The sequence below is a fragment of the Stenella coeruleoalba genome (genome assembly GCF_951394435.1).
Source record: "Stenella coeruleoalba genome assembly, chromosome: 6".
NCBI classification, from domain to species: Eukaryota; Metazoa; Chordata; class Mammalia; order Artiodactyla; family Delphinidae; genus Stenella; species Stenella coeruleoalba.
The window spans coordinates 76,167,554-76,190,194 of NC_137151.1; the positions used below are offsets into that span (position 1 = coordinate 76,167,554).

Here is a 22,641-nt window from a genome sequence, read left to right on the forward strand (position 1 = left end):
TGCTGTTATGACTTACTCTGAAATCTCAGTGGCTTAATACAGCAAAACGTTTACTGCTCAAGTTACAGTCCCGTGTGGATTGGCAGGGTCTGGGTGGGAGCGGGAACTCTAGTTTGTGTAGTTACTTAAGGACATGATTCCCTTTGTCTAGTGGCTCCACTATGCCCAAGGGATTTGAGTCCCTCCCTCGATCCTTGGCACTGGACCAGCTGATGAGGGAAGAAAGAAAATTGGAAAGGTTTATGGGCCAGCCCTGCAAGCTCTGTATATTAATCTGCCCACAGTTCATCATCTGGAACTTAAATACATGGCCCACTCTAACTGCATTGGAGGTCTGGAATTGTTGTCTAGCTGTGGGACCAGAAAGAAAAGGAAATATCTGTCACAGATCTCTTCCTGAGCTTTCATCTACATGTCAACCAGAATAGAAAGTGGAAATAAGAAATTCCTAGTGTATCACACTATACTCAGAATATGAAACAAAGGGTTAATCAACTATATTAGATAATCAGTCATTCTAATGATTAATCCTTGCTTTCAATAATAACATTTAATAAATTTTTCAGTTTGCAAAATACAGTCATATCCCTTAAGTAGGTAGGGCGGCATAGTGAAAAGAGCAGGGTCTTTGCGATAAGACAGGCTTGGATTTAACCCGAGACTCCCACACTTGCAACGTACGTCAGCTGAGGCCAGTTAGTTACCTCTTTATGCCTTCATTTTTCAACTGAAAAGTGAAATAAAGAATCCTTTCCTTGAGGATTAAATAATTACAATGAGCAAAGCATCCGTCTTAGTAGCTACTCTTTTTTCTTTCCTGACAGTGAATATCATTTGACTGACTTATCTGACACTTTAGAGGTATTATTAGCTCCAGGAAACTAAGACTCAGATAAACAATTTGTTCAGATTCAGCTAGAAATAAACCTACTTTTTCTAATTCCAAATCCCATGATCATTATTTTCCCAATAAAATACATCAGAAATGTTTCAATTAACATAGCACAAAAGAACTTCAAAGGCAAGCACCTAAAATATATATGGAAATATATCTAATTGTGGCTTACTTAAAAGATTACAAGGTAAATCCATACTAAAGAAAATAAAATCCTCAAAAATTTCAAATATTTATCTATCATCTTAAATTCTGTGCCCCACATTCCTTCCAGATTATAGATTATGTCTTCCCACTTAGACATAATTTCTATCTCTTGGGAATAAAGTGTGTCGTGTTACTCTTTGTGTGATTCTTTGTGGTTCAACTGTAAGTCAAACAAACAGCAGAGTTCTACGATACCAAAACTGCCTAGGTGGAAACTTTATAAACTGCCCTTAACAAGTAACCCAGTATAGACATGTATTGTATAACCTTTTAAGGATTACTATTATTCTGTACCACTATGGAAATTAGTTTGTTTCTGGGTAGACAGTATTTTTAAGGCCCCAGGACCCTTACTTAGTCTGGTTGGTGAGAGTTCTTTTAGGAATCACAGTTGTAAACATGGACTTAATTAATTTTACACCCTGTTTTTCACTTTTTTCCCCACAAGCATTTTAAGTTATATTCACACCTATTAGTAAGCTAATGACTGCATATCTTTTCATGCTTGCCCTTGTATTTTTTTGTGTACATTTTTCTCACCCACTTCTAACTTGGCTTCACACTTTTATACTAGAGCTCATTAGTTTCACTTCCTTTCTACTTGGCCTGTATCACTCTCCGCTTATGCTTGGTGAAATAGCCTGCTTTGCCAAAAAACAATGCAGAAGACAATATTTCTATTTGAAATCGTTGCTAAAAATACCATACTATTAACAAATTAAGGAATAAAAACAATATGATCATCTCAATAGATGCAGAAAAAGCTTTTGACAAAATTCAACACCCATTTATGATAAAAACTCTCCAGAAAATGGGCACGGAGGGAACCTACCTCAACATAATAAAAGCCATATACCAAAAACTACAGCAACATCATACTCAATGGTGAAAAACTGAAAGCATTTCCACTAGGATCAGGAACAAGACAAGGATGTCCACTCTCACTACTATTATTCAACATAGTTTTGGAAGTCCTAGCCTCGGCAATCAGAGAAGAAAAAGAAATAAAAGGAATACAGATTGGAAAAGAAGAAGTAAAACTGTCACTGTTTGCAGATGACATGATACTATACATAGAGAATCCTAAAGATGCCACAGAAAACTACTAGAGCTAATCAATGAATTTGGTAAGGTTGCAGGATACAAAATTAATGCACAGAAATCTCTTGCATTCCTGTACATTAATGATGAAAAATCTGAAAGAGAAATTAAGGAAACACTCCCATTTACCATTGCAACAAAAAGAATAAAATACCTAGGAATAAACCTGCCTAAGGAGGCAAAAGACTTGTACTCAGAAAACTCTAAAACACTGATGAAAGAAATCAAAGATGACATAAACAGATGGAGAAATATAACATGTTCTTGGATTGGAAGAATCAACATAGTGAAAATGACTATGATACCCAATAATACCCAATGCAATCCCTATCAAACTACCAATGGCATTCTTCACAGAATTAGAACAAAAAATCTTACAATTTGTATGGGAACACAAAGGACCCTGAATAGCATAAGCAATCTTGAGAAAGAAAAACAGAGTTGGAGGAATCAGGTTCCCCAACTTCAAACTGTACCACAAAGCTACAGTAATCAAGACAGTATGGTACTGGCACAAAAACAGAAATATAGATTAATGGTACAGGATAGAATGTCCAGAGATAAACCCATGTGCATATGGGCACCTAATTTACGACAGAGGAGGCAAGAACATACAATGGAGAAAAGACAGTCTCTTCAGTAAGTGGTGCTGGGAAAACTGGACAGCTACATGTAAAAGAATGAAATTAGAACACTCCCTTACACCATACACGAAAATAAACTCCAGATGGATTAAAGACTTAAATATAAGACCAGACACCATAAAACTTTTAGAGGAAAACATAGGAAAAACACTCTTTGACATAAACCACAGCAAGATCTTTTTTGACCCACCTCCTAGAGTAACAGAAATAAAAACAAAAATAAACAAATGGGACTTAATTAAACTTAAACTTTTGCACAGCAAAGGAAACCATAAACAAGATGAAAAGACAGCCCTCAGAAAGGAAGAAAATATTTGCAAATGAAACAACAGACAAAGGATTAATCTCCAAAATATACAAACAGCTCATGGAGCTCAATATCAAAAAAACAAACAATCCAGTTAAAAAATGGGCAGAAGGCCTAAATAAACATTTCACCAAGGAAGACATACAGATGGCCAAGAGACACATGAAAAGATGCTCAACCTCATTAATTATTAGAGAAATGCAAATCAAAACTACAATGAGATATCACCTCACGCTGGTCAGAATGGCCATCATCAAAAAAGCTAGAAACAATAAATGCTGGAAAGTGTGTGGAAAAGGGAACCCTCCTACACTGTTGGTGGGAATATAAATTGATACAACCACTATGGAAAACAGTATGGAGATTCCTTCAAAAACTAGAAATAGAACTACCATATGACCTAGCAATCCCACTGCTGGGCATATACCCTGAGAAAACCATAATTCAAAAAGAGACATGCACCACAATGCTTATTGCAGCACTGGTTCCTGGCTAGGACCTGGAACCAACCAAAATGTCCATCAACAGATGAATGGATAAAGAAGATGTGGCACATATATATAATGGAATATTACTCAGCCATAAAAAGAAACAAAATTGAGTTATTTGTAGTGACATGGATGACCTAGAGATTGTCATTCAGAGTGAAGTAAGTCAGAAAGAGAAAAACAAATACCATATGCTAATGCCTATATATGGAATCTTAAAAAAAAAAAGGTACTGATGAACCTAGTTGCAGGGCAGGAATAAAGAGGTAGACATAGAAAATGGACTTGAGGACACGGGGTGGGAGGGTGAAGCTGGGACGAAGTGAGAGTAGCATTGACATATATACACTACCGAATGTAAAATAGTTGGCTGGTGGGAAGCAGCAGCATAGCACAGGGAGATCGGCTCAGTGCTTTGCGATGACCTAGAGGGGTGGGATAGGGAGGATGGGAGGGAGGGGATATGGGGACAGTGTATGCATATGGCTGATTCGCTTTGTTGTGCAACAGAAACTAACACAGTATCATGAAGCAATTATACTCCAATAAAGATCTATTAAAAAATACCATACTATTAAGGAATGGTAAAGATAAGAAAAAGGAGCTAATTTCTGGCAAGTTAAGATCTTAGCTTAAAAAAGAAATCCAAGTATCACTTTATCCAATAAAAGTTTCAAATTGTCAAATCTACATTTTAAATCTTTGTTGTCTATCACAGAACATGGAGGCCTCCTTATCAAACCCCTATATGTGCATGTCCAAGTTGGTGCATGCCTATTAAAAATCAAATAATTTTTTCAAGCTGATCTTAGTCCTTTGAAATTTTGTTCTTGAATTTAAAAAGTTGGTTCCTTCAGTCTCCTTTATTTTAATACTCTGTTTCTTTAGACTGTGTACGTTTATTTGGCAGAAACAAGTTTATCCAGTCAAAATATTCAATTAAATTTATGTATTTTGAAAATGAGTTAAAGGAATTGCAAAGAAAATATACGCTGCTACTTCTGAACCAAATGCCTAAAATATGACTGTTAGGGCTATTTATTAAAGCTTTATCTTTACCACACAAGCACAGGAAAGTTCAAGCTTCATGTATTTTTGCAACTAGGGTTACAATTAAAATACTTAACAAGCAACATAGGACAGAAAGCTACTAATCATAACAGACACAAATTATTTTGCTGTATACTGTTTGGGTGCATACAGTTAGACCACTGTCAACATCAAGAAGTAGCAATACATTTTCTAGCAGTTTATTGTATTTCCATGTTATCAAACCATGGTTTAACATTATTTTCAGTAAAACAAACTAATTTTATAAATAAAATTTTATTCTAATTTTTCATTGTAATCAATACAAGTTGCTTTCACAAAAATTATGATACATCTACTATTGCTAAAATAATTAGTTGTAATTCTTCTAGAGTGGCATAATTAACAAAGCCATTATTAGTCAGACTGACTTGTGGGGAGAAGCAATCATAATTTCGGGTGCTATGTAGATCTGGTACAAGGATGTTTTCAAAGTGTAAAATATGACTAAAATATACTGGCTCATAATGTTCAGTTATAACTATACCACAGAACGTTTTGATTCTCTAGACTTTCTACTTTCAGATTATTACAAATATACAAATTGTTTCGAACCCAGATACCATAGTTACATATTTATTAGATATATAATGTATGTAGTATTTGAATATGTTTGTATAATTTTCTTATAAATTTATATAATTTACACTATGATTTATATATAAATATACAGCATTATATTATATACATATATAAGTACATTATAATATTATAATTATATAAACATATATAATTATATCATTTTATAACATATATATAATTTGATTGAATATTATATATTACCTCATTCTATTAAAAGATATACAGGGCTTCCCTGGTGGCGCAGTGGTTGAGAGTCCGCCTGCCGATGCAGGGGACGCGGGTTCATGCCCCGGTCCGGGAAGATCCCACATGCTGCAGAGCAGCTGGGCCCGTGAGCCATAGCCACTGAGCCTGCACATCCGGAGCCTGTGCTCTGCAATGGGAGAGGAAGATATACAATAGGGAAGCAGTTGATAATGGATTCAACTCCACATGTTTTAGACCTTATGTCTGTCCCTTACTAACTACACAACTTAGGGTACTTAAGTTCTATTGAGTCTTAGTTTTTTCAGCTTTAAGTGGGAAAAAATATCATCCTCTAAGAATTTTTGTGAGAATGAAATAAGGGAATGTATGCAAAATACATACTGTGGTAGCTGACAACTGGAAAACATAAAATAAATGGTAGGTAGTGGAGAAAACAAGGGGTGGGGGGCAATTCACAGCAGCAAGAAGTTTTATAAGTGTTAATGTATTCGCTTACATTGTCCCAATTCTAGTGGTAGTATTGAACTACTTTATAATATATAATGTGAATTTCAAAAACAAAGCATGGATTTAAAACTTCTAAAACAAGGAAAAATAATATGATGTTCTCAAATGAGTAGTGGGTTGTTTATTTCTTGAATGACTCAGGGTGGTGAGACTTATGAGAATGAAAATGACCAATTTGAGGGAAGATTTGCGAACACATCACTTTTAGTATGTGGTTTGTGATTACAGAATTCTTACAGAATACTTTGTGTGGTGGGAAAATTACTCTTCAATTTTAAAGAGTTCATATCAGGGTTAAAACTAGTGTATGTAACATGAGAATGTTAATGTGTAAAACCAAGCCACAGAGTCAAAGCTCCCCAAACATTGTTTGGCTGAGACCCTCTCAGTTAACAATAGAATTCTCAATGTGGCTTACCTCAGTTCTGCAGTCAGGACTCCCACCAGAAATGCTAATGGAGAATCTCTGAAACAAGAATCACTGTGAAAATTTTTCTGCTTACTTTGCTTCTCAAACTTGGAAGTCAGTTAGCATTTCTGGTTTCACAACCAGATGTTTAAGGAAGGAAAACAGTCTTCAGGAATCTTAGTGAATACTCCAAGCATAAACAGCACTTAGGGGCTTCCCTGGTGGCGCAGTGGTTGAGAGTCCACCTGCCGATGCAGGGGACATGGGTTCGTGCCCCGGTCCGGGAAGATCCCACATGCCGCGGAGCAGCTGGGCCTGTGAGCCATGGCCGCTGAGCCTGCGCATCCGGAGCCTGTGCTCCACAACAGGAGAGGCCACAACAGTGAGGGGCTCGCGTACCGCAAAAAGAAAACAACAAAAAAACAGCACTTAGTATTTTAATTTCATTAAGTATTAATAAGCATGCAAAGAGAAAACAAATAGAAAGAAAAATTTCTCTGTGTTAAATTTCTCAAAATAAGATTTTATTTTGGTAGATTTAGAAAAGAGAAAGAAAAAATGGATATAGCAAATGTTCATATTTATTAATTTTATCATCATATTAAAGTTCTCTAGGATATTTGATTAGGATATCATACTATCTAAATATGCTGTATTTACATGATTATTTTGTCCAAGGAATTCAAAACACTTTATATAAATTTAAACCTCTATGTTTACATCTGAGTGCCAAACAGTTTGATTTTTTAACATTGCTATAAACAACATTCTGATATCTTTTTGTGTAAGGCTCTCAAAATATTGAAGTAACCCAAGCCCTTACTTGCCCTATCCTATAAAGGAAGTATTATCAGCTTTCTTGTTGATGGGAAATTAGAACACAGCTGAAGTTCTAATGGCATGTCTCACATTTGTAAACGCAATGGCATAACCATAGGAGATATAAAGACACAGAGGGTAAATCCCTAATCCCTATGAAGTTTAAAAACATGTTGATATAATGGGTAAATCAGGAGGTAAACCTTGCTGTACTGAGTGGAAGGTGGAAGATGCTTTATATGAATGGTAAATCTTGCGTTTTTGAGGCAGCTTAGGAATCAAATTTTCTGAGGAAATAAAAGAAGCAGGAGTAAAACAGCAAATAATTCTAAATTTACTGGCACCTGTCTACCAGTATATATTTTGCCTCCATTCTTGAAAGAGATTTTCACAACATATAGAATTTTGGGTTGACAGTTTTTTTTCCTTTCACCCCATTAAGGATGTTTCTCAATGTTCAAGCCCCCATTGTTTCTGAGGAGATATCAGCAGTCATTTGAATTGTTGTGCCCCTATATGAAATAATCATTTTTATTTGACTTCTGTCAACATTTGTCTCTTTCTATCCTGTTTTTAATAGTTTATTATGATGGATCTATGTGTATGTGGATTTTGGGAGATATTTATTCTGTTTGTGGTTTGCTGAGCTTGAATCTATACATTTATGTCCCTTTTTAAACTAAGTTTGGGAAAAATTTGGCTATTATTTCTTCTAATATTTTTTCTGTTGTATTCTCTCTTCTATCTTCCTGGGACTCCAGTGACACCCATTTATAACTTTTGAAAATATCCCTCAAATCTCTGAGACTCTATTTTTTTCAATCATTTTCTCTCTGTTGTTCAGATTGGATTATTTATATTGATCTATCTTCAAGTTCACTGACTTTTCTGTCATTTAAGTTCTGCTCTTAAGCTCATCCAGTAAACTTTTTAAATTTCAAGTATTGCATTTTCAGGTCTAGAATTTCCATTTGATTCTTTTTTGGCTTCTGTTTCTCTGGTGAGATTTTATATCTTTTTATTCATTGAACACATATTTTCTTTTATGTCCTTAAGAATAACTTTAATGGCTGATTAAAAATCCTTATTTGTTAATTTCAACTTCTGTGTCATCTCAGGGTTGGTCTCAAATGAATGTCTTTTCTCTTGAGAATGGTTCATATTTTCCTGTTTCTTTGTATGTCAAATCATTTTACGTTTTATCATCATTGTGAATGATATAGTGTAGAGACTCTGGTTTATGTTATTTATCTAAAGAATACTGAGTTTTGTAAAATTTTTCAGCAGACAGTTACCTTGGTAGAACTCAAGTTATAAATTCTTTCTCTCATTCAGTGGGCAGCAGCTCAAATTTAACTTCAGTTATTTTAGTTTTAGCTAGGCTACCTGTAGCTGCCCCACGCAAGCATAATTAAGGGGCCAAAGATTTGGGCTTCCCCTCTTGATCCTTCCCAGCTTTCCAACTGGTTCTATCAATTATGAAGCACGTGACCTTGGAAATGTAAGTTACTCCCTCAAAGCCTCAGTTTCCTCATAAACAGGTCATGGCAACTTGAGAATTTTAATTTAATCACAGTGTACAGGGTGAGTGAAATATAAAAACTGAGAACCAATTAACAAGTTTTAAAAAATCATAAACTTATAGAAAAATGAAGGGTAAACTAGTCTGAGAAATTTATTTTAATTCTTTCAATTTACTGAGGAGGAATTTGATGTTCAGGAAGATGCAGTGACTTATCCAAAGCTGTTAATCATTAATCTGTTTTGGGCAGATGCTGGAGATAAGTTTCCAGAATTCTATTCAGCATTCTTTCCACTATACCCTACTTACTAGGCAGCACAGTGAACTCAGTTGGAGACTCTGGGAATGCAGAGAAAACAAATGGATTCATGAAAGTCTGTGGAGGAATATTTAATCAGTGAGCAGTCAAGTGATGGCTTGGAAGTCCTAAAAGACATATCTATAACTGAGACCACTGATAATTAAGAGAATATTGCCATCAACTGAAATAAGCAATGGAAGTTGGTAGGAAAGATGGTGAGTTAGCAAAGGATTGGAGTAGAAAACAACACACTTAAACTAGGCTGTGAAGGATTTAGATAGTGTGTGAGGAAGAATTTTTTTGTGAAGGAAGTCTGCTAGGGGTTTGTAATAGGATATTGAGGCAGACTGGGAAAATCTATGATGGCTTTAAAACCAGGATAGTTTTCTGTGACGGCTTAAGTGTAACATTGCTTGTAAGCAAGAAGTTGTATTCAATGAATTCTCAAAGTCCTTCTGGAGTCTGTGATTCTTTGAAGTTCTTAGATTTAGTGCACTTGGCTTGGAAAATGGATGTTGGATACGGAACATAAAAATATGAAGGATTTGAAATGACCTTTTAAATGGGAGGTGAACCAACTATTCCATATCAGAGGGGTTGCTGTGGTATAACCTTTCCAGATCCTGCAGACTATAATGCTTCTAAAGACTCAAGAATCCGAAACCTCATCCACACGCTATCCGTGTGGAGCCTGCATGTCTGCCAAGGCAGTTACAGAGAAGCAAGATTGCTTTATCAAGGGGCACATCTGCACCAGAGAACTAGAAGGGCACTAGAGCTGAGTTTCATCAGCATGAGACAGACAGACAGACGACCAGTCTGACCAAGTTGTTGTCCCCACGGTTTCCCGTTGAAGGCTACTTTGTAACCTAAAGAAGTTACATTTAACATCATTTTAGCTCTCTGGCTCAGTTGGTAAATAGCTATGCTTTTGTCAGTGTTGGTTTTCTTGGAGCATAAACATGGACTCAAAGTAATTTTAAGAACAAGTGTTTTTTAAGGAAAATACTATATTTCAGTCTGTATTATTGTGAGAGAAATCAGAGTGATCAAAAATGATGTTTCAAAGTCCTGCTTTGAACTTGTCTTAGTCTGGGAACAAGAAAAGCTATTTCTACTGTGGAAATATGTGAGTCTTGGTGATCTAGACCCAATAAATTTGCTAGATTTCAGTGGAGTAATTTATTTACAGCATCTTGATGAGAGAAAGTGTGGAGGCTACTAGTCCATTTAACTGTAGTGGTATCGCTCATGAAGACAGATGTGTTCAAAGCTATATCTTTTTCTTTACAGTTCATGGATTGTATTTCAGTGACAATTATAGAGTAGTCAGAGGCACACGGGTTAGAAATTATTAACATTATTAATTTAGGGAAACTAGAGAAAAATGGACAGCCCTTATTTCTGTAGATGTGTAGCAGTGTGATCTCACTAAAGCCTGCACTGAAATTGGCCATTTGGGGATGGTGACTGCCCTCGGTATCCATCTATTTGTATAGAATGGAGAGGGCCTACAGAGAGACGTTTTGTGCACTGGATCTGAATGACGCTGAAATGATAAAGACATTATTGGGTGTATTCACAAACCTAGTCTATGGATAAGATCAGCCTCTCCAGCTCTGGGGACTAAAGAGGAAGGCAGAGTCATTTTAGTACCTGGAAGATTTTGCGGCTTTGTGAGCAGTTGGAAGAGGGAGGTTTGGTATACAGAAGTCGCTTAGCCAAAGGGTGGCACACTGCAAATATCAATAAATTAGAACCATTCTTACTTTTCCTTGTAGCATTAATTAGGTTATGTTCTTGTTCTATAATCTATGCCCATTTCATGGAGAAATATGGAATCAAATTCTTGATGAAAATTTATGTGATTTTAATATTTGTCACAGCCTTGCTTTCAGCAGTGTTTTGGAAAAGAAATGTACTTATTATTTATTCCTACATAATGAATTTTCAGCTGGATTCCAGAGTATCAATGAGGGACAATAAGAGATGAAGACAGAGTGATAATCTAAATTACAATGGACCCTCAGGTGACATGGCAATGAGATAGGATTTTATTTGTAAGACAATGGGCAACAAGTGAGGATCAAGAGAAGGAAGCACTGAGAGCAAAGGGGAAATAGTAGAGCTTCTTACTGCCTTTTGGTTACACCTAGATAGTGTTTTAAACTGTATTACCTCATGGCAAGAGTGATGCTGGGTTGGGGTACAAACTGTATCTACTGTGTTATACCTGGTGCTCTACATGTATTTATATGTATTGTACCCCCACCCCGCCATAGACATTACTGTTTGCAATTCTTGACCTAGAAGTATGTCTTCAAGCACCATATAGAAACACTATATCTCTACATTACAAATATCACTAGGTCTGACCCACCTATCAGTTCAAGTAGTCTCATTAACATTAATGCCAAATGATTATGGTTATTTACATATATGACTATTGGACTTCAGCACCACCTATTTCTGCAAATCTCCAGTGATGTCTCACATGCAAGAGAAAAAAAAATCACTCATGCTTTTCACCATGCTGCCAACAAGACTTTTGAGGGAGCTGTCACACCACAACCACTGTAGTTGATCCTTCTTGGAGAAACCATCTTACCTGCCACTCAACTGGCCTCAAAGGTGGCTACTACTGCTTGACCACTGCTCTGCAGACCCCACCAGATGTTACAACCCTCTTCTGGTCCTGAGGTGGAGATGTTCCTATTTCCATATTAGCTTCAAACTTCTCTTTAGGTGCCAGAGCCTATCGTCTCAGAGTTTTACTGGAAAATAGCATCTTTAGCTCTGAATCTAATTTTTCTTCTTTATGTGTTACAAAACCCATCCTTAGAACTGTTTAGCAGAATGACATCAGGACATCCTATTATTTACCATTTTTCTCTTATTTTCCCTAGGTTCTTCCAATCTCCATCTCCCATATACCTCCTATTTCCTTCTTTCAGTAAAAAAGTACAAAAGCTCAAATGTATCTCATCTCATCCAAATGGGCACTCAATTTGGAAGATGACCTTCAGGTTCTCAAACGGACGAGGGAGCCCACTTTTGGACTAGCGGGATATGTTGTTAGATTAATATTACTCAGTGTAGGTAACAAACTGCATTTATTTTTATAGTTTGAAGGTGTACCCATAATCATATCAATATAAATATACCTACAGCACAATCTCTATGAAACCGTTGTTTTAAAACTTGGAACTGTTCTTCGTGTATTCTAGTAAATTTTACCTAAATGCTCCTTTCTTGTCATCTTTAGTTTATTGATACCACTACAGTTAAGCTAATGTGTATTCGGTTCTTTACATTTCTTCTAAATGAGAGTTAAAAAACATTTGTTAGTCTTGCCTTGTTATGCCTTTTCCCATCTTCTCCAAACACGTCACCCTCCTTCAAAACTCAATTCAGGACTCCTGTCTTTGAAACTTTTCTTGATTAATCATGTTTTGTTTTAGCTGCCATCATATTAGTTCTCACTTTCTGAAAGTTTTTTTTTTTTTTTAAATGGAGCACTGCTTTCTTGAAATATATTAATAAGTATTCTTTTGAAGGGGTAGGAAAAGAAATTTGTGGTCAACTAAATTTGGGTAATTCTGCTCACTATATCCATCTTTTTTGGTGTCCCTAAATATTTTAAGGGCTCCAGGAAGTTTTTCAATAAAGAAACGAATTTAATTTTGTATCCAGTATCATTAATATATATGCTCAAATAGTTACGTTACATTTGCAATATATTGCAGCTTTGTTAAACTGCAAATTTTTAAAGAATAAATGTTATCTATTTCTGTTTTAACTCTCCTTGGTACCTCGTTGGTTACTGTGTATAGTTTAGCTAAACTTATCATATGGAAGACACCATGAACCATTGAGGTCCTTAAGGTTCGATGATGAATGATTTATGTAAAGATTTATAGAATAACAAGTAGCTTTCAAAGAACAGTATGATGCTGATGTTTAGCATTTATTGAATTATGAGTTCCTTGGAGTTTGATTTCCAATTCTACTGCAACAGTTCACTCTCTAGTTCTCTGTTTCCATTTAAGAATCTGTTAATCTTTTTTCCCCTGTTGTTGTTATGCAACTATAGAAAGACTTTTAAAGATATTTGAAAACAAAGGTAAAATTACCAAAATATTACACAGGGATTATAATTTTATTTTCTGTTTCACTCTGATTATGAAAGAATAAAAACATAAATATAAAGCATAAATATACTTATTCTTTGGAAACTAATTTATTCTTAAATAAGAAATGGAAAATTTCTAATAGGAAGGATCAAGGGATTGTGAAGTAGCCAAGTAAGTCTTTAAAACAGGGTCCCTAAAAATCTTATATCCCCAAAGCAAGAAGCAATAGGAGATAGCGATAATGGCAGGAAGAGGTGAATGAAATATTTTGTTACATTGCTGGTGAGACTGTGAGGGTGCTATTGTGGTTACTGAAGCAGTTTGGGCTCATCGGATGGTACACATCAGAGGTAATTTCTAATGCTCAGAAGATTAGTAGATTTTGAACCTAAGAGGTAGACATTCAGAGTTCAAAGAGATCTCCTATTACTCAAGAATTTTCAGTAGCGTTCTACTACACTGCATTATAATCCATTTGCAGCTAAAAGAAGTACAGCCACAAAAGGAATGGTTTTCGTTCATTTGGTAGTTCAACAAAGACTTACTGGATCCCTGTTTGACATCACAGATGTGTTAGGCTCAGTGGTGGTGATGGCGGTTGTGGTGTTAGTTAAAAATCAATAATATCTTCTGAGGAGAATATAATCTTTTGGGAGAGATGGAAAGTTTAAGGATATATGGAAAGCTTAAAAATATAACACAATAGAAGTATGTAAAAATTGTTACTGTTACATGGTAGAGGAAAACACAACAAAACTTTGAAAAACTCTTAAGGAGTTTCTGGTTTTGTTCCAGTTTGTTTAGGAGGATGAAGAGCTTCTAGATGAAATGTTAAGACACGTAAAACAGAAACAAAATAAAATAGCTTGAGGAGGTGTAGAAAAACAAATATTATGGTTAAAATTGTGGTGAGTGAATACACATGTTATATCACAGGGAAAAAGTTCAAGAAACTGCTCCTGGAGTTAGATAAGGCTCATCTAGTAAAGTATAAGGCTCATCTCTCAAAATTCTGACCTTTGAAGCAGAACCTTCCCACGTTCTGTGGAACAATAGTGATCTTTGGCATCAGCGTTAGAGGAAAAATCATGGTGGTGTTGGGAGGCTACTTGCTGTGGTGTAGTTTCCATGGCAAATCTCAAGGTGTATTAAGATTCTCATAACCCACCAACTTCTACACACTTCTGCTAATACAACAAGAAGAAAAATATATCAATGCGAGAAGTATCTAGAATGTATTTCTTGTAAATTTTAATTCTAATGTAGAAAATGAATGGTTTGGGTTAACAGCTAGAATTGAAACAAAACAAAACAAAACTCTTCCTGTATTTGAAAGTCAAGAGTTTGGAATAGAAAGAAGAATAAGGGAAGTGAAACATTAACTTCACAAAGAATGTTGAAGAACAAAATTTTTTTATACCATCACTTATGATGAAAAACACATGGGTCTGACAAGAAGAGGAAACATAGCATGAGTCTGTCAAGATAATCTCAGATTTGAGAAGATAACTTAAACTAAAATTGGAGAGTTTGGGCATAAGAAAAGCAAAAGGAGGAATGGTGCCAAGTATTTCTTAGGAGGAAAAGTGATCGGAAGCTATTATCGAAGCTTCAGTTATCTATGTTCCAATTTCCAAAATACAATCATTTATTAAAGGAAGAGAGAGATTTCAGATGAATATTGCCACCTGGCTGGCCTCAAGGATTTTCCCTGCTTGTGACTCCTGATGCTGCCCACACAGGTTTGGATTCCATTGTTTATGGAGGCTGAAAATGGGCCAGGGATGAACTGGCCTCTCCATGCCCTTTTTGGAGGGCCTAATTTAGCCTTCTGCCCACATCCTCTTGAACCCCAATGAAGTTAAGTTCATTTCTTAGCCCTAGGTCTGCCTTATTCCAGCATCTTCCCTTTCTCAGGCAACTTAGGTCTTGGCAAGCCTGATGCCAAATCACTCTTATGTTTACAGTTTCAACATATTGGACAGACATGTATCCTAGTAAAAACTTCAGGGGCGGTCCTTAACTACTAAGATCATACCTGTGATTTTATGTTCTGTGTTAAAAACATGAATATGATTAATTTAAAATCGAGACTACCAGATGTTTCTGTCTTTAGTGACAGCCCCTAATGGGCTGTCTGTGGCGAATTATGGGAACAGTCTTCTGAAGATGTTTCTTGACCTTCTGTAGCTGGTGAGGACAGAAGTTCTTCGATCTGTGAAAAAAAAAGTTTAGGAGCTGATGATGTTGGTGGAGGGAGGGGAGGAAGAGTTGTCTCACTTTCTTTATCTCTATGCCCCACCCTAGAACTCACCATGTCCAATATCTGTATCTGTCCCTGTACCCACGACCAAAGCCCAACTCTCCTCTGGTTCATCAGTTCATTTCCTTTCTACCCCACCAAATTACAGTTTTCAGAAGGAACTTAGTTTTTTGAGTTCAGATGTGTCCTTTTAATAAAAGTGGTAAATTTGGGCAGATTTGTTGAATATTTTGTGGATTCATAAAGACATTCATGACATGTATTCAAGCCCAGATACAAGAGACTATATGTATATTCATCATTGCTAAATTCAAAATGTATGTAAAAACAAATAGTTAACCAAAAATTATTAACATTTTAAATAATTTAAAAAGCCATAGTATAGTCCACTAAAATGCAAAGGGGCCACTGTAATAGAATGAAAAGCACTTTAGCCTTCTCATATTTCTTCGACTAAAATTAGTTTGCAGGTATTCAAAAAACAAAAGTTTTGACAGATTAAATCCATATTTCCTCTGTACAAATGGCTATGGAAGATGCTATGAAATTGTGTGCTTAAGTGTTTTTAAGCACAATACTCCCTGGGTTGGAATATGCTAATGGCAATATTTCCATTTATTTCTAATCTTTTGTTTTAATATTTATTCTTTCTTTACTCTTTCTTTCTGAGACATAGAGACATGGATGAATCGGTTGATTATCATGAAAATGTGAAATGACTTTCTTTTCTAGCTGAGATTTCTAATTGATTTCCAGAAATCAAATGTTCTAACTCCAACTTCAACTCTTTGGTTAAGACCTCCAAATAAACTAACTTTAATTTTAAAGGAGAGCAGCTAATATGACTAGTCTTTAAACCCAAGATGTATATACAAAAGATTGCTAAATCAAATGTATCAATGAGCATATATATCATTCAAAAATGGTTATGTGAAATCTGATTCTCTAATCAAAAGGGACCATGTTATCAGAGATGTGGCAAAATAATACAATTGTGTAGGGTCTGTGCAGAGATGGAAGAAAGCTTAAGCCAGTGTGTCTCAAACTTTAATAGGCAAAGGAAGCAGTTGAAGATCTTATTAAAATACAAATTCTGCTTCAGTAGAGCTGGGTGAAGCCTTTGATTCTGCATTTCTAACAAGTTTTCAGGGAGTGCCTGTGCTTCTGGTTCTTGCGCCACACTTTGAAATGTGGATGAGGAACTGTAGTACAGTTCATGATTCCACTTCATTTTTCTTTATCCCCCTTCTCTCCATCAGTTGACCTACCTTTTAATGGAGGCAGGTCAGAGTGAATTGTGATGCTAAGAGGATAAGCTTAAGGATAGTTTCTAGAAAACTTTGCCGCCTCTAAATCAACTGAAAAGATGTTACACGTTCCTTCACACACTGATTTGCCAAGATAGCTCATGGGCTACGACAGAAATAACAAGACCATTGGTAACATATGTACTACGTGAGTTTTTTTTTTTTTTTAAGCTTCATGTGCTTTTGTTGATAAAGGTAGGAAAGTTGGAATTTTCCACCAACCTGCAAGTTTATTATCATTAATATGTCTCTTAATAGCTTGAAAACAAAGGAAATTATTACTTGGATTGGAAAAAAAGTATGTAGGATATAAATAAATGATTCAACACCACTGTAATGATTTATTTCTGGCTTATCCAATTAAATGTATACATTTTTTTTCTGGTAATTATGTAGCTTATCATCCCCTACAAATCTGTGTGTTCCTTGATGGCAAGGATTGTGCCTCATACTTACCCTGTGCATTCTACAGGGTCCAGCAATTTCTGGGTACACGGTAGAACTCTGGACATGTCGTGCAACCTTTTCTGCTTTTAACTCTGCATTCCTCTGCTTTATTTTTGCAAACAAGATCCTTAAGTATAAGGCCTGTCCTGCATGGAAAGCTGCAGTTAAGGGTGCACGTGTGGTTCTGGTTTTCACTTCCTAAGAATCGTTTGTTTTGAGGCAACAGGTGTCCTGTTTACCTTTGCATAAACCCTTGTCTAGTGTTTGAAAAGGAGCCTGACAAGAACTGTTGTACAATGCTCTAGAAACAAATTATGTCACTTTTAGGATTGTAAACATTTGCTAAGTAATTTGTTGAAGTTTGGGGATGAGTTTATTATACTATTCTCTTTTTGTGTACATTTGAAATTTTGCACAATCAGTCTAAAAGAAATGGGGAATCAAAACAAGAGAAAATACTATTTACGAGGTTAAGTGTGTATAAGAACAGAGAAACTGAAATGGACACACATATGCATGCATGTAGCTACTAATAAATTAAGGCATATGTGTGTAATTTGATAGAAGTTTAGAATCTTACAAAAGTATTTACTTGAAAAATTCTTATTCCTAGAGACTAAAAAGGGTCAAGTTTTTAGACATTTATCACTGTCCTGATCTATTCAAATAGGTTTAAAATGGTTAAATAAATGTGAGGGGATATTTTAAAAGGCTACAATGCTTAACGAATTTCCCTGCTAATTATCAGGATAGAAAACAAAGCTTTGGGTTTAGCCATTATATGGACCCATCAGTTGTTCTGGCACTGCTCACATACTGAATGTGATCTGTCATGTGACATATTGGTCACCAAGAAAGGCCTGGATTGATTAGTGCAAATCTAATACTTTTGTTAGTGAAACAATGGCTCAGTCATTCATGCCCTTGTTTAAGCAACAAACATTAAGGGCATATTTTATACAAGACACTATTCTAAGAACTACAGGAAAAGCAAGATACACTAGATTTATTCTTTCTTTAATATCTTGTAGTTTAGTTAAGAAGATTTCACTTAAGTATTTAACTGTAACACAGAGACTGCCTGTCCCACCAGGAAGTTATAAACGAAGAATAGGAGGTGGGCAAAAGTACTTTTGCCTTGGAAGGATGCCCCGTTGATGATGGGCCAATAACAGTATCTTCATGTTTAAAAGACTTCTAGATATGTCAGTGTGAGAAATGTTATTTTCTTTCTTTTCCTTTTTTTACTATTTGATATAACAACAGCTTTTATTTATTTATTTGTTGAAGTATAGCTTGTTTACAATGTTTCAGGTGTACAGCAAAGTCATTCAGTTGTACATATATCTATATCTATTTTTTTTCAGATTCTTTTCCATTATAGGTTATCACAAGATATTGAGAAATGTTAATTTTATGACCTGAACACATCTTACCCTTTAGGCTTTACTTATTTAGATAGACAGTAATAAACATAAGCTGGTCAACACTGCGATTTAACATTTTAGTACCAGCTGTAGGTTATAAACTATTGAGTATACAAATAAAGTTACAGACCTATATGTACAGTATGCTTCCAATTTTATAATAATTCATGTGTATATTCATGTATTTCTATATATGCCAATGTAGATTTGGGAAATTTTAAGCAAGATATACACCAAACTATAAAAGTAATTAAGTCTAGGAGAGGGAATTAGATGAAATGGGGGGGAAATTTTACTTCTTGGGTCAGCATTGAAAGGTTTTTAGTTTTCTTTTTAGTATTTTACAAATTAAAGGGTTATGATTTCAGTTCCAATACAGAAAGGATCTTTAAAAAGTATCTAGTCCGTGTTTCTGTCTTTAGACAAAATAATAAAATCATGTGTAGAGACTTTTCTTATCTTTGGTTTTAGATTTGCCTTTTATTTAAACAAACACTAGAGTATGTTTGCATATTGTTTCTTATATAACAATACTGGAAGGAAAATACACCAAAATTAATAGAGTGGTTGTGTGAGACTGGAGAGATTATGGGTGATCTATTTTCTTTTCCTCAGAGCTGAAATCTTCTATAATGTGATTTTTTAATGTTTTGATAAATATTAATTCATTTAAAGAATAAAACAAAAAGTTATCTAAAATACATTGGCTTATATAATGACATGCTCGTACATTTCAAGACTATTACAGGATTAGGTTTACAATGCATTTCAAGACTATTACAAGAATAAGCTTCAATTAAGTATGTCTTCTAAAACGTAAATCATATTTATATATTTTACCATACATGAGTAACTAACAAGTTAATGATGACCAGCTTCGAGGAGACTCTTATCCTAAGTAAGCACCACATTCACATCAAATCCATAACACACAAAAGGACATTTACCAAACATCTGCTAAAAGAGCCAAGGTGTTTTGGTTATTTTTTCCCCCTAAGTCAATGGTAAAATAGGGTTGTAACATTGTCAGATATCAACATATTTTATTAAGAAGTGTTTATCATGCATTTTCCACTGTAGCTACCTGACAGCTGCACATAATGGAAAGGTCAAGGGCCCTGGCTTTAGACCCAGGTCCACAGACACACATACCAGGTGGATTATCTCTTAGCATGTCAGCTAAGCTCTGTGTCAGTTTCCTCATTTGAAAAAAAAAAAAAAAAGACATAAGAGAAAAAATAAGGCTCTTCTCTTCCCTTGGTGGAAATATATCTGCTATATTTTTGTCTAAGAAACCTTCCTTTGGGTGGGTGGGAGGGTGCGGTCAGGGTTCTTAGAGTGAGGGAATGGTTGAGGGAGAGAAAGGAACTGATATTTATTGGATGTCTTCTCGGTGGCAGTAGTGCTGGGCTTCATGGACGTGTGACCAGTGCAGTCGTACAGGGCTTCGCGTTTGGTAGGGTCCTATGCTTGGTTTAAGTTACTATGGCCACCATTCTAAACTTCTTAATAACGTTATCTTTGCTTTTGTGATCTGTAAGTGAAATCGGATATGACGACGGAGAAATGCTTGGGGCCTCTCCTCTGCCGCCCTGCCTCTCTGACATGGCTTCTTGTTTGCCGGCCTCCCCTGCCCCTGGCTTCCTGGGCCCTGACTGGCCTCCCCATTCTGATCCATCAGTGACAGCTGGGACCTCTTCTGTCAGCAGGGGCCTGGGCGCAGGCGCGGGAGGAGTCTCTCCTGCCCCAGGTATCGAAGAGCGGGGTCATAGGGCAGTGCACGGGTGGAGGTGGGGCAAGCCTTTTACCCACTCGGTATCCAGGTAACTAGTGCATCCCCTCTGACTTGGGTTGGGGCGTTCGGCTTGTAGGAGGGTAAAATGCCTGGCTCAACACCCCTGCCCCCAACCGAGGCCCGGCGTGTGGGTTGGGAGGCTGTCAAGAGGGCACACCTGGCAGCTATGGGCTTCCGCGTGCAGGTGTGCATGGGCCACGTGACACGTGCTAGCCGAGGCAGGGGCTCGGGCGAGCGTCTGCGCATTTACTCCTGCGCTCCAGAGAGCTTAAAGGGAAAAACGCCCTGAGAGAGAGACCGCGAAAGAAAGGTAAAGGTTTTATATTTTAGTATCTGTAATGACACGTTTTACCAGCTTTTGGAACCAGGGGCCCCATATTTTCATTTTGCACTGGGTCCTGCAAATTATTTAGACCATTGGGTGTGTCAAGATGTGCATTCGGTTGCTGAAGAGATTAGGTGAGGTAAGGTATAGGAAACGTCTAGCAAAGCGTCTGGTAACTGGTGGGTTCTGATAAACAAAGGGATTAGGAAGGAAACGCTGGGCCTTCAAAGTATAAAAAGATTAGGAGAGAAATTCTGGAAGGGACAGCTTATCTTGCCAGAATCATGAGTAAAGGATCCTTCCATTTTGCTTTTGCTTTTCTTTCCCCACCCTCAGTATCCGTGGCTAATTCTAGGGCGTGGTTTGTTCCTTTGATATTAGCGATTTCTTTTTGAGGGTTCATTCACCAAGTTTTTGATATTATTATTATTATTTAGAAAGTGATTTGGCAATGCAAGAGCAGTCAGAGAAAGGACGCTAGGTTGAGCAAATCCTTTGCGGTGCCCCATCCATCTGGTCAGCTGAGCAGTGTCTTTTGTTTGTTTGTTTTGTGGTGTTTTTTTTTCCAGTACGCGGGCCTCTCACTGCTGTGGCCTCTCCCGTTGCAGAGCACAGGCTCCGGACGCGCAGCCTCAGCGGCCATGGCTCACAGGCCCAGCCGCTCCGCTTAAAGTGCCTTTACCCCAGCGTCTCTTTTCCCGGGGAAGGGGTTTGTGTGTGTGTGTGTGCGCGTTTGAACTTCCAAGTAGAACATGGCAAGAGCAGCATGAACCTGTGAAAGGTTTAAGGCTCTCAGCAGAAGGAGAAAAACCTCAGGGAGGGAAAAATGCTCTGTTTTTGCGTATTACATGTTAGCTTAACTAAAGGAATTTACACAGCTTGCTGAGAAACATTTTCTAGAAAATTAAGCTTCTGTTTTATCTCATTTTTACCTTTGCCACTAATCCCTGAGCAGTAAACTCAGAAATCTCTTTAAGTATTATAGCCAACAAGATAATTCATGAATGTAATATGTTTGGTCTGGGGAAATCTATTTTTATTCATTACATGGTACATAGAGTGCACTGTAATTTCTTCCAAGTAACTTTTGGAAGATATCTGGCAAAATAATTCAATATGACTAGCAGTTATTTTTTGGAGACTTGGTATTGTTTTGACATGGAGAGCACTGAAAACATATGGTCTTTCATGTCTCTTGCCTTGTGCTTTTCTTGAAAATGTTTATATTTGCTTGTGGTAAAATGCATTAAGTTTCATAATCCTGAACAACCTTCTGGTACACAGATTCACTTTCAAGCAGTGCAACTGGGGAAACAGAAGTTTTTACAAGAAAGATGAGATTTTCTTATGTAGCTATGCATTTTATACAATACAGGTGCCAATTTTGATCTTTTTTTCCTTAATCTTCAAATTCCAAAGCAACTGCTAGGATAAATTATCTTTATGCCACCTCTCCAATAGCTCATATTCTTCATCAGTGTAAGTTTGGCCAGAATCTATCAGCCCCAAAGTGACAGCAAAGTCTGGGCTCATTTGAGTGGTTTCTACAGTTTTCATTGACCCTTGTGATTATGATGGTAAAAGTTTCCTGTGCACATGGTGGAATGAGATGGCTCGATTAAAAGGTTTTCCCTGACACAGGATAACTATAAAAAGTACATTTTCTTCATATACTCTGATTGATCTATTGGGCATTATTGCTAGCGCTATTTCCTTTATGTCCAGAATCAGTAATCTGTCTTTTTTCTTAGCATTTACCGTATTTAAATCAAGGAAGTAAGAGGCAGTTTTGGCTGTGCTCAACCGTGGAAATCCAAAGTAAATTTTGAAAACATCTAAATGTACATATTTTAAAAAGAGAGATCG

General features: G+C 36.5%; 1 protein-coding gene across 7 annotated transcripts in view; it reads left to right on the top strand.

Moving 5' to 3' along the window:
- ITGA4 (integrin subunit alpha 4) overlaps positions 1-22,641 on the top strand; it is a 463,364-nt gene that overhangs the window by 88,883 nt on the left and 351,840 nt on the right. Inside the window, exon 1 of one of the 7 annotated variants that reach the window (XM_079924115.1) lies at positions 20,606-20,760. The exons of the other annotated variants lie outside the window; for them this stretch is intronic. The gene's annotated coding sequence lies outside the window, so the exon portion shown is untranslated. Of the gene's footprint in view, positions 1-20,605; positions 20,761-22,641 lie in introns of those variants that run through there. 7 annotated transcript variants of the gene reach the window in all.